Below are 12,813 nucleotides of genomic sequence, written 5' to 3'. Positions count from 1 at the left end.
CCTGCCCCGAGGAGATCCACATGACAAGGCAGACCTCTCCTGACCCGCCTGCTGCTCCCCTCAGCAGTGTACTTTGTCTTTCTGCCTGTTCCGCTCCCCACTCTGTCCCTGGTGAATCCTCTCACCCTCCGCATCTCTAGCCTGTACCCCAGTTCTGTATGAATAAATAAAAAAATCTTAAAAAAAAAAATAGAAAGCTCAGACCTTCATCCCTTAAAAAAAAAAATCTCCCCTTCAGTTCAGTCACCATAGTTTTCCCACCACCAAAGTGCCCACAGTCCTCCACCACACTCGCCTCTCCCTTCCCTTCCCTCTCCCCTGAGTGGTCAGAGCTTTTAAGAGTCAGTCTTACAGTTGTCTTTTTCTGACTTTGTTTGGTTTCTCCAGATTCTACGTGTAAGTAAAAGTATCCAGTATTTATCTTTCTCCTTCTGGCTCACTTAGCTTAGAATAATCTCTTTCAACTCCATCCGTGTTGCTGCAAATGACATGGATTTATCTTTTTTGATCACTGAGTAGTATTCCATTGTATATATGTACCCCATCTTCTGGATCCAGTCATGTATTCTGGGGCACTAGGTTGTTCCCATATCTTGGCTGTTGTAAACAGTGCAACTGTAAACATAAGAGAGCAGGTTTCCTTTCATTCTTGAGAGATGGAGGGAGCTTGTTGAGGGCGCTTGTTTGTCTTTCTTTTGACATTAAAGCAAACCACAATTAACCGCTGCTTGGACTTCTCTTCAGGTGTGTCACAGACCTGCAGCATACTGATCTTATCCTGAGGTTGGCCTGGCCTCTAAGAAGACTTATGCTTGAGTCCTCAGAAAGGTTTGCAGCACAAGTCTAAAAATAGGCGAGCAAAGAAGCACAGCTCAGGGGTAAATGCTCTTACCAGGCACCAGGGAAGCCAGCTGTATCAAGTTTAGGCTTCCTCCCAGCCAAGCCACAGGGTCATGAGAGACTTCCCATCTTGGCTTAGGGAGCTGGGAAAGGGGAGGAGGAAGTGGAGAGGCAGGATGTGGTGGCGGGGCAGCCTGGAGGAACAGGGCTCAGAGCAAAACTCCTCCTTAGACCCTTTTGAATGGAATTAACCAGTTAAAGAACACAAGGGAACACACACACACACAACCCCTAAACAACTCTTTGATTTTGTCTTTTTCAGTTGACACTGGGATTGGGGTTGGTCAGCGCACAATTTTCAGGTTCTTCATAGTATATACAACCCTCAGTATTCACCCTGATGAATTCACATATGCCCTGGGGTGTGTTTATGCCTGACTAACAAAAGCCAGAGCAATGACTTATCAATGGTGATTAGGGAAGACCCTGGTGGACTGGGTCTGTGGTGATACCTTCATTGCCTTTTCTAACCCTTTGTGCCAACGTCTCTTTGTTCGGCCTTTCTAGTAGTTGAGCACATTCGCAGAAGGTTAGGACTGTTTCATTTTAGGGGAGATGGAGCCAAAGAGCTAGAATTATAGTAGGCTCTGGTCCTGACTCAGTATATTCTAAGAAGGAAAAGACACTTCCTCTCTGCTTTTAAACTCCTTCCAAAAGAAAAAAGAACAGTTACTTCCAGGAAGATATAAGAACATGTCACCACTGGATCCCCAGAGATCCACTTCAGGGGACTCCCATCAGCAGGTGGATGAGCTATTTTCCAAGTGTTTTAAACATGAGGAGCTTTTTAGTATATTTCTGAGTCAGACTGAGGGGGATGACTAGGTTTTTAGACTCTGACAAGAATCATTAGCAACATACTTACTTGCTGCTGCTATCATCAACATTTGGGGCTCATACATTTAGAAATATTGAAAAGTTCTGCTAACTTGAACTTGTTTATTTACTTAAATTTACTTTAATCAATGTACTTATTCCCCCCCTTCCAGTTTTACTATGATATAATTGTCAAGGCTTTAAGCTTTTCTATCCTCATGCAACTTAGAGGGAAAGATCTTAAATAGGTTGTTCCTTTACTCTTTCCTGACCCTGAGAGTAATCTTTCTTTAAAATATATTCTCCTTTACAGCTTTGAGTCTGGACTGACAGCAAAGGACATGAGAGGGAGTTAGTAATTCCCAAGTAACTGACTACTAGATTTCAGGTCAGTGAATGGTCAGCAGAATTCTACCCTGGGCAGGGACCCTCCAGCTGAGTAGGAGGCCTAGAAACAGGATAGCTTGTGGCTAAGACTGTAGCCTGATGTTTCACTGTCCAGGTTCACAATCCAGTTCTGCCCCCTCTCACCTATGCATTTGGGGCAAGTTCTTTAATCTTTTTGCAACTAGATTTTTTTTTTCTTTTTTAAATTGAAGGAACTGAGTCACCTACACTGTGGACAAGCACTTGGACTGGTATCTGGCATAAAGTGCTCAATAAATGCTAGTTCCTCATCCTCCAATTATTATCGTCTTATAACCAACAGGCCTATATTAATGAAACACTTTGATTCATTTGGAAAGAATAGCTTGTCACTCTATGTAACTGCCATAGAAGAGCTATGACATGATGATATATATTTTGGGTATTGAGGTAGGGAGGCTGTTGTTCATCTAACCAACATACAGTTTGCTTTTTGGCAGTGAAGAACAAGTTACTGGCCTATGCGCTCCTAGAATTTCCACACTCACAGAATTAAAGTCTTCCAAGTAGAAAAAAATCTCCACTCCCAGAGGGTAGTTAACTTACCATTTGGATCAAGCTATTTACTTGATCCTTCTCTTTTATTTCAAAGAGACTTTTTGCAGTTATTCAATTTAGTTCTAAAGACCTGAAGTGTTATGGAATAAATTTGCTTATGGTGATAGATGGGCATTTTTGACAACTCAGGGCTCTGCTTCTAAAGCATTTTTATTACCACTCAATATCACCAAACAGTGAAATAGCACAGGCCACCAATCAATGAGGCGCAGATTCCTCTTAGGGTGCAGAGGGATCAGGTGACAAGCTTAAACTGCCCAGCAAGCTGGTGACAGGCAAATTGGGCTACTATTAAGCCACATTCTTTGTATGGAGGTAAAATGAGGGAGTTGGTCATCCTCTGTCCATATGTCTTTAATTAGAAACAAAGGAAGTCAGGACTCCATTCACTTGAGAAAAACAGTAAAACTTAACATTGAAAATCCCTGTCACCAAACGTCTGTGTGATTGAACTTCTGGAAGGCCAGTCCAGTGGTAAATATTTGCAACATGGCTGTCCACTTGTGTTGGTTGCTAAGAATGAGAGTTACCAGAGAATCATGAAATAGCTGGAAAAGGATTGGTAAGAAGCAGGGCTGTGACCTAGCCTCCCCAGCCTTCCCCAGAGTGCTGGGGGCAGTCATTGACCTTTTGCTCTATTCTTCTGAGGAGAAAATTGTACCACATAATTTTTCCAATCCAGACACAAAACCAAAAACTTGAGTCCAAGTGTTCTCAGTCAAATGAAAATGCTCTGAGACCTCAGAAATGCTCATTCACCAAACACCATTTTCATGACTTGTAATTTGGTCAGTTGTCACTGGTTTTAGAAAGGTTCCGGGTGGTCCAGTTTCCTCTGGGAACTCTGTAGTTTTCATGGTTTCAGTTTCCGGAATTTTCTGCTTGCCTTAGAGTTTCAGGGAAACTAAATTTGGTGAGGAAAAGTGAGAGCCAACAGTTCAGCCATGGAAGGTAGTTTAATGCTGAAGAAAGGAAAACCTGAATAGGATTCCTCACTTTTTCTTCATACAACGAACAGGCCTGAGCACTGCCTGTGCAGATAGAGGCTTTGAATTTGTGATCCCTAGCACACCCAACTTCAAATTTCAAAACATTTTATAGTGATCTATACATTTTCTATAAATGCCATTACATTGCCTTCCACCTCTTTGGGGTGTCAGTACTGCTAAGCCTTGAGCATTTCCCTCCCTAAGGGCCGAGAGTCAGTTGTAACTGGGAAGGTGTGAGTCTCTGATTCCTACACACTTTACTTCAGTTCTCTAATTTAAAGTATGCAGATGAGGTTTCCTCCCTTAGGAACAATCCCGTGCAATTTGGTTGAGGAGCTGTGAGCATTTCACAGCAAGAGGATAGGGCCATCCAAAAGAGATGGAAATTGCTCAAATGAACAATTTGCATTCACTGTCCTCCTGGGGGAAAATAAATGCAAAAACATCTGTTGTGAAAGTTGAAGTATAGTTTTTAACTCCTCCAAATTTCTTAGTCCTTGTTTTGTACAGCAGAGCACTAGCAATGGCAAAGTGGTTTTATCTAATGTACATCAGAGAGACTGATCTCTAGCAAATGATCCAGGGCACCACGATGGAAACTGAGAACACGGATGTCGAAAGCAGGCCAGTCAGCTTGTAGGACAAGTCAGTGGTAGGAGCCTCTGAAGACAACATTGGCTGGGAAGTGTTAGCAAGAATTCTGGGGAGCAGAGGGCTGTCCTCCAACCAGAGCAGACCATTGTTCTGTTCTCTGTAACACTCAGCATCAGAAAGCACATCCCAGTCTCTAAATGAACCTTCTCATAATTTCCCAGCCGCATCAAATATTCCTCTTTCCAAAGGAAGGAAAATTATGTGTTTCTTGAAGCTAATCAAACAGGATAAGAAGCAAAGTGGAGAGTCACCTCTTGAACATTACTAGCTTCAGTCTTCATTGTTCTGGGAGAGCCCACATGGATATTAGATGGAAATTTCCCCCTCAATACTGTGAGCTGCTGCGGAAAGACCTGGCCAACCCAGATCCAGAATCCGTAACCAATTAGTGCAGGTATTTTGTCAAATGTCAAATGCAAGTGTTTTTCCCCTTCAACTTTGTTTTTTGTTTTTGCTGTTTTCCCCAATTCTGTTATGTCCCTATGGCATCAAGACCAATTTGAAGAAAATAAAAATATACCTACTTGGGAGTGTGTGGGGCTGAACAGATAAAAGCTGTCACTCACAGACCACATGGCGCTCTCTGGCTGGAAGACACTCCTGCTGCAAGACCATTTGGAGCTTATCTACAGGATGCTTTGAACTTCCAAGGCAGCTGATATGGCTGCTGCAGCCTGAGTTTTTCAGCTATCACCTTGACTTTTCTCTTTTTTGGTCTCTTCAACCAGGTCACCTCCTGAATCTTGTTCGGTTTCATTAGTCAAAGAGGTTAGAGCAAGCTTTAGGCTCCTATCTGTCACTCAGTTCCCACTCCTTGCCCCGAAGGATGGAGGAATTCTGTGCAAAGGCCTTATCTTTGCTGATCTTGGCACATTCTCATATCCTGCATGTGTGGGTCCCAGACAAGCCCCAACTGTGGCCAGCTGGATGGATGTCACAAGGGAAAATCTCTCATCACAGCTGGTCACTTCCTTTCTCAGGCTACAGCCCCAAGAGCTATGTCAGCTGGGGCTAGGGAAAGTAGGCCAACCAGAACTGGTTGCAGAAGGGAAGCATGCAGAGTTTATCTGGAGGTGTCTGCAATCCACAGTGACATTGTTTTTTTGTGGCCTCATCTCTGTTGCGGGTGACTTTGAAATTACCCCCATTTGCCTATAGTCCAAATCATGTAATTCACCAAATTTAGCACAAATTAATGGGTTTCCACATCCAAATTTGTAAGAATCAAGAGGATTTATCTTGTGTCTTCTATACTCCCAACAAAGTGTGCCTACAGTGTGGAAAAGCAGGGTTGAATTTGGGTTGCCATTTGCCTGAAGCTCCATTCTTCTGATGTCCTCCTCTGCCAGTTTGCTGCTTGAAATCCTTAAATAGGAAACTAAATCTTTAATTTTACCACCTGAGAGCTAAGGACTCTATCCTTACATGACAGAAGATGCACTTAAAATGTCCCACTGGAACAGCAGATTCTCTTGTCTGAGGTTAAGAGTGTTAGGGAGTTGGTGGTAGGGATCAGGTTGGGGGTAGAGAGTAGGAGGTCCTGGAGTTCCAGAGTAAAAAACAGGATAAAATGCATAAAAGTGCATAAAAAATAACATAAGGGAAAATGAAGACAACCCTACCTCCCCTACAAGGGACCTGTGTGTCTGCTCTTTCTGTTACTGATTTTCCTGTCATCAACAGATCACAAGTTGTGAGCCTCCATGAGAGGAAAGTCGCCTTTCTTTTGGTTGCCAAGACAAGTAACATGCAAAGCTGATCATGTATTCAGTTCTTCCCCAACTGCAGTAAATTGCACCTCCAGAGACCCAGGGGTTGCTGACCTGGCTGTGAGGTCCGGTCTCCCTCAGCTGGTGACAAGCTCAGGGGCTCAGTGCTCTGGTTTCCAAGCCTGTGCACATGTTGTGCCTGAAATCTAAGAGTAGGAGCCCATAGTCCTTGCAGCCATCCTGAGTATTCAAATGGGGTCAGCTGAAACTGAGGCAACTTTGTTCTTCACTCAACTCCCCTGACCTTTCTATCAGGTCCTTAAAAGGGGAATTAGCTTTTAACACAGTTCAGAAGAGGAACTTCTTATCAGAAAAAGCTCTGCAAAAAAAAAAAAAAAAGAAGAAGAAGAAGAAGAACTAACTTCCCCTTACTACTGCCCAGAACTACTTGATCTTTTCACCTGACTTAGGCAAATCCCTTCACCAGTCTGCCTTGATGGTACTGATGGGAAAGCAGCATGAAGAATCCATATCTCACTTATAATCATTCCTTAATCATTTTGTCCAAAAGTACAGGTAGAGCACGGGGTCCCTAAGTACAATATAAAACAACCATTAAGATGGTTGGGGACATACTTGGTCTGGACCACCTGGGACCATGCTGAGGAGAGCAAATAATAGCTGCTTAACCCTTCATCTTGCAAAAAAATTCTCCAAGAGTTGCTAGAATGCTCTTTCAAATATTGGGTTTATTGGTGTAGTGATCAGTTTTTAGTTTCACTTTTAACTTTGTTTCAGTGTAATTCCTTTAAAAAAGTGACAGTTCTATATTCATATTTACATTTGGAATTCAAGAGTGACTTAATGCCTTTATATATCACCTTTTAAAAAATCATCTAACATATAAAACAAAATGGAAAGATTATTCATTTGACTGACACCATGTTTGAAACGACTCTGAGTCTATTTCCTAATATTTCCTGATTGATAGACTAGAAAATAAATAACCCCATGTGGTAGCATTATATGTATATTCTGACATCAGGAATAGTTCTCTTATTGCACCACTTCTAAAACAGATTCCCAAGAAAGTATATAATATATCAAAATAGCATTTTCAATATCTGCCAAACCTTAACGTTTGCATCTCAGCAAGAAAGTGTGTAACTAGTGAGTAAACTGCCTCTCTGTCAGACATAAATGTGGCAGATTCTAAGGTGGCTTCTTTTCAACTAAATTGTCTCAGCATGCAGAACAGCAGGGAGAATGTTTGCTACAGGACACAGGCAAAAGAAAAAAAAATCTTTAGATGATTTTTCTAGGAGAATATTATATTAAGTTCCAGAGAGAAATAATGAGATCTTCATGGTGAAATGGCATATTTCTTACAGAATCACCTGCTCCATTTAAAAGTGCGCTATTCATCAGAACATGTCCAGAATGTTCCATGAGTCCAGACCATTTGAAATGGCATATTTCTTTTAGAATCACCTGTTCCATTTAAATGTGCTCTATTCATTAGAACATGTCTGGGGTGTTTCCAGGAGTCCCTCTTTCCTGACTTCCCTCCCTGCTTTTCTTTCCCAGGGTGGTAATGAATCTGCAACATGACTTCTTGCTCCAGACTTCCATGTAACCTAACCTCCTCTACACTTACCTTGTCTCTACACTCATGCTTTTCAAGAGACACAATTTTGTCTTGTCTGGAGAGCAATGTAATTAAAAAGCAATCTGGGCCACACAGTTTCCACAGTCACTTGACACAACCTCAGCCTGACTCTGGTGGGGCTGGTTGTAATGTGTTGACTGTCCTCTGAGATGTGTAGTAGTTCAGGGGTCCTAGGCCTCCTTGCTCTGAACTTCAGCACAGCCAACATCAGGGACAATTGGATACTGTCTTCTTGGAAGCCTTGGGGTGGGTTTGGGTGGGGGAAGGTAACACCTGCATCTGCCCAAGTTCCACATGGCCACATGGCCCCAGCCATACACAAATGAGGCTCAGCAACCTGACACTGGCAGCCTAACCACCCCCACCCCGAGTGCCGAGAGCATAGGTAGCACATTCCATCCCCAAAGTTCCTTTATGATATTGCTCATTAACTTTTTGTGCATTCTCTAAGCACCTGGCCTCCAGGTTCTGAATTGGAGCCATTTATATTTTGACTCTCTTAATTTCTCTCTACATTCACTAAGATGCCATGACCTTTAACTTGGCTTTCTCATTTCTGTTCCTACTTCCCTAATTCAGGTTTCTTATCAAAAAAAAACTACCATAGTCATAGTTATTTCCATATTCAACTCCATTTGCCCAATTCTAGTATTATTCTATGGACTTGTTACTTCTCAAAATACATAGCTCTAGTAATATTATGTCACCCTCCTATTCAAAGATCTCCAGTGGTTTCTCCTGGTCTATAGTGTCCTTAGGTGGCTGTCTGACCCAAGGTGTATTGATACAAGTAAAGCTTCATTGGATGCAGCCATACTCATTCATTTACACATTGTTTAAGGGGGGATGATGGTATGATACAAACACTATGCTATTTGGAGGTTTCTCAAAATGCTAAAATTAGAGCTTCCATATGACCTAGAAATGACCTAGAAATCCCACTCCTACGTATCTACAGTGGCAGAACTGAGTTGTAACAAAGATGCCATGGTTTACAAGGTCTTAGACTATTTGATCCTTAATTGAAAAAGTTTACTGACTCCAGCTCTAAAATGTAGTCCCAAATCTCCTTTCCCATTTCATTTCCTTATTTCCAGTCTTTTCAGTGTCAATGACTTGCTAACATTAATCTACTTGCTGCTGGGAAAATTCACCCCTCCAGACCTGTGTAAGTGGATCCTCCTCTCTGACAATGTCTTAGATCTCATTTCAGTAAACTCTCCCCAAATGCAAATGGCATGCCCTTCACACTTTGTTATGACATTTTATAGCACCTAACTTTGATTATAAATATTAATGTGGTTATCTTGTTTCTTCCTTCCCACCCAAGTCTCAAAGCTTTCAGGGCAGCATTCATGCCATCTTCAGCTCTCAGCCTGCCTGGCGCTCTACACTTGGAAATACACTTGACTGAAAAACTAGGAGTTTTTTTCTTCCAACATCTAATACCCTTTCTGGAGAAAGACATGGTAAAAATTAGGCAGGATTAGATACATAGGGGAACCTACACTTCCCCATTAATGTACGTATCTAGTTTTGTCTGCGAGATAAGTAATACAAATAGAAAGGCCTCCTTAAAAAAGGGATGATGGGGGCCCTCCCTGGTGGCGCAGCGGGTTAAAGCACAGCACAGAGACGCTTAAACCACTTCCGCATGAGTTCGATTCCCGCCTGCCCTGGAGGAGATCCACATGGCGCGGCAGACCTCTCCTGACCCGCCCGCTGCTCCCCTCAGCAGTGTACCTCGTCGATCTGCCTGTTCTGTACCCCACTCTGTCCCTGGTGAATCCTCTCACCCTCCGCATCTCTGACCTGTACCCCAGTTCTGTATGAATAAATAAATCTTTTAAAAAAAAAGAAAGAAAAGAAAAAAAGGGGGATGATGGTATGATACAAACACTATGCTATTTGGAGGTTTCTCAAAATGCTAAAATTAGAGCTTCCATATGACCTAGAAATGACCTAGAAATCCCACTCCTACGTATCTACACGAAGGACACAAAAACATTGATTCAAAAGGACACCTGCACATCCATGTTTATTACTGCTCTACTTACAATAGGGAAGATGTGAAATCAACCCAAATGCCCATAAAAGGGATGATGTTAGAACCAGAAGAATGCACCAAAAGGAGCAAGGTTCTATCTCTTTACTCAGTCAGGCTCCAACAGAGCTGGTCAAGGTCATAAGTGGGGAAGGGGTCATGAACTTTTATAGAAAAACTTTCATCCTACGGATGAATAGAACACAGTACAGGGGACAAGAGGTAGTGGGTCGAGGACCTCATGGAAAGGGGGCTCAAGACCAGAATATTGGAATCACAAGTTATTGGAGTAGAGGTAATTTGGATTTTTCAGAATATAGACTACAGTAGGTTGGGAGTATTAGTTTCCAAAGGCTACTGTCTTAAATTACCACAAATGAAGTGGCTCTCTTCTCTCATAGTTTCGTAGGTCAGAAATCCAAAAATCAGTTTAATTGGACCCAAAAGTATGGCTCCTCTGAGCTATATTCTTGCCTGAGGCTGTCATTTTTTCCATCTCCTGGTGGCTGCCAGCATTCCTTGGCTCATGGCAACATCACGCCAGTCTCTGCCTTTGTGATCTCTGCCTTCTCATCTGTCTGTGTTGCGTCATTCTCCTGCCCCTCTCACAAAAATATCTAGACCCACTGGTATAGTCCAGAATCATCTCCAATCTCAAGAGGCATAACTTAATCGCATCTGTAAAATCCTATTTTTCCATAGATGTAACATCCACAGATTCTAGGGATTAATAGATGTATTTGAGAGTTATAATTTAGTCTACCACAGGAAACCACTAAAAACAAAGTAAACAGTAGGAAATCAAACAGAAAGGAGTGTACCTCTGTGAGGTCAAGAGGCTGTAGAAATAGGAGACACTGGATGCGGGGTAAATGTGGAATGGGAGAGTAGGGAGAAATTGTGTTATTAAAAGACTATGTGGTAGGCACTGTTCCTATGGATACTGGCATGCAAGAGAAGAACAGAAAAGAGTATAGGATCAGATGAAGTGAATTTACTGGCAGTAAAAAATGATGTACCTAAGCAGAAGCAGATCCAAGGGGACTGTAGTTGAGACAATCTATAGTTGAGACTTTCTTTGAAAAAATGATACAAAATCACACATGAAAGTATTTTTTTAATGAGGAAAGAAATCATAACAAGCAACAAATTGTGAAAAATTGGCCAATGCTACAAATATTACATGATCCAAAAGTAATGTATTTTTACTAACTGCCTGATGCCACTTTGTGACACTTGCTCTCTATTTTGTTACATATGTATTTTTTGAACATCCCTTTTAAAATAATAAGTTTGTAATATCTTCTATAGAAAGATAATTTAATTATTCCTTTTCCAAGTTTGATCAAAATGCAATTCTTATAATAGTGATAATAATTATCAACTATATATTATAATAATATTGATAATTTACAAATATTTTCATTATATTAACCATTAATAGTAATATATACAACAATAATAATTATTTCTAATACCATGAAAATTTTTAGGACCTTTAAACTCCTTCAAGTCTCTTTGCTACATGAGCTATTAAAACTGCGCTCCCCCATATTTATAACACCATGTTAATTGCTCTAAGACTACAGGAATATTAATCCATTCCTATTTGTAAAATTTTCATTGAAAAATTACTAAATGTGTGAGGTACTGATAACCGTGTAAATCCTGATGAAGAAGCCTTCCTTCTGGATCAACACTGATGAAAAACATTTTCTATTTGAGATTTTACACATTTGATGTTTGGAAGAATTTATCACAGATTAGTCTATGTTTCTGTACATTTCAAACCTCATTTCTCATCATAGTCTCACTTCTCCTTTGGGTCATCATGTTGATGAGTTTCCACAGTGGGTGGTAGTAGTATTCCTAGAAGTATTTCCATACTGAAATGACTACTAGTGATTTAGCTATCCTCCCTCCAAACCAACAGATTGCCAATTGGAATCACCCTTAGTCAAATTTCCAAAATTCCCACAGGCACTCCAACATCACCCAGCACAAGGGAATATAGGTGGAATGAAAGTTGGAATTGAAAGAGGCAGTGGTCTTCACCAATTTTGGAAAAAAATATCATACTTTTGTAAGTTAAAGAAAAAAGTCACACTGTCAGGGCCCTTTTTATGGTCTTGGAAGGAGCCAGTGCAAGGGAAGGCCTCTGAAGCACATCTTCATCAACTTCACAGTCAGAAGTCACTCAGGTGACTTTAATGAGACCTCCCAGAAAAGAAAGCCAGAGATAGAAAGATTCATTTTGTGCAAATGAGGACTCCAGATCCATCTGGCACACAAATCACTCAGGCATTTTCATGGCATAGTGAGATTTTTCTTCTTCATTTTTCTTTAATCTGGTTTTACAAATTTTCCAGGCTTGCTATGGTAAACAGTTTGACATTTCTCAAAAAGCTGAAGAGATTTTAGATATGATCTAACAATTTCACTCCAAATTATATACCCAAAGGAATCAAAACCAGAAACAACAACAACTCTTGAACACCAACATTCACAGGAGCATTATTCACAATAGTTAAAAGGTGGGAGCAACCCAGTGTCCATCGAAAGATAAGAGGATAAACAAAATATGGCATATACATGCAATGGAATATTATGCAGTTATAAAATGGGATGGAGTTCTGATATATGGCTGGATCCTGTAAACATTATGATAAGTAAAATAAGTTAGACATTAGAAGATAAATAAATTTTATCCCACTTATATGAGATACCTAGAAGAGGAAAGTTATTGAAACAGAAGATAAATTAGCCCCCGGGGCTGGAAATGAGTGGGATGTGGAAGAAAGAATTATTGGTTAATGGTTAGAAAATTTTGATTTGGGATAATGAAAAGTTTGGGAAGTAGATAGCGATAATGGTTACACAACATTGTGAGTAATGCCACTGAACTATACACTTCAAAACTGTTAAAAATGTAAATTAATATTATATATACTTCACCACATTAAAAAAAATATATCTTCCAAAAGTCAAGGTACTTTTGAGCATCAGAAATTAACTTGCTCAGATCAAATTCTTAAGGAATAAAAAATG

At 40.7% G+C, this 12,813-nt stretch overlaps 1 long non-coding RNA gene across 3 annotated transcripts in view; it reads right to left on the bottom strand.

Annotated features, from left to right (window-relative positions):
• The window catches only part of LOC105854235, a 136,022-nt gene that overhangs the window by 15,351 nt on the left and 107,858 nt on the right, over positions 1–12,813 (bottom strand). The window lies entirely within an intron of this gene.

Source organism: Condylura cristata, unplaced genomic scaffold (genome assembly GCF_000260355.1).
Source record: "Condylura cristata isolate star-nosed mole 26May11 unplaced genomic scaffold, ConCri1.0 scaffold00030, whole genome shotgun sequence".
In the NCBI taxonomy this organism is placed as follows: domain Eukaryota; kingdom Metazoa; phylum Chordata; class Mammalia; order Eulipotyphla; family Talpidae; genus Condylura; species Condylura cristata.
The sequence above is the reverse complement of the archived record's forward strand: the minus strand, read 5'-3'. Positions and strand labels throughout refer to the sequence as shown.